This window comes from Microtus ochrogaster, linkage group LG9, assembly GCF_000317375.1.
Source record: "Microtus ochrogaster isolate Prairie Vole_2 linkage group LG9, MicOch1.0, whole genome shotgun sequence".
Taxonomy (NCBI): Eukaryota; Metazoa; Chordata; class Mammalia; order Rodentia; family Cricetidae; genus Microtus; species Microtus ochrogaster.
In genome coordinates, this window is record NC_022034.1 from 21,934,863 (window position 1) to 21,935,568 (window position 706).

The 706-nt window shown below is 30.5% G+C and overlaps 1 pseudogene; it reads right to left on the reverse strand.

Annotated features, from left to right (window-relative positions):
• LOC106144240 overlaps positions 1–706 on the reverse strand; it is a 66,645-nt pseudogene that overhangs the window by 65,408 nt on the left and 531 nt on the right.

Below are 706 nucleotides of genomic sequence, written 5' to 3' on the forward strand. Positions count from 1 at the left end.
AAAAGTTATTAAATTTTGCTTGTATTAAGTTTTAAATTATAAAGAAGGAAATGTTCAATATCTTTTATAACTAGCTATCGCTGGTAGAAAATCAACAAGTTCTCACCATATGCAAGAAGTTTTAGATATCATTAAAAAGAAATGTCATATACTAATAAAACATGGACGAAACATTCACAGAAAATGTAATGAAATAGGAGCAACTGCTAGTGAGAGGCATCATAAGATGAATATAAATTAATGGGAATATTCATTTTCTATCAGGTTAGTAATTGTGTAAATGTTTCATCACAGACTAATTTTATGAGATAAGAATCAGGAAAAGGGAAGGTTCAAACACTGGTGAGAAGGTAAATGAAGACAACATTTTGAGGACCCAGGTGATGCTATTATTAAAATAAAAACATACCTTTAGGCACAACCATTCCATTTCTAGGTATTTAGGTCACACACAAGATATGAGGACCTAGAACTGGAAGAACCACAGTGGCTCTTGTCATAGTAGATCACAGGCCCACAGACGGGGTTTGACAAGTAATAGACAATGTTGCAATAATTTTATCACATTTATGTAAGTATTAAGAATTTATTTTACAAATAATCCATTTCTTTTTTTTTTTTTTTTACTTTTATCTGCATTTATTTCATGTTGAATTTATTCCCGTGCCATAAGTTTTTGTTTCTTCAGTTTCTTCTGGGATATCTT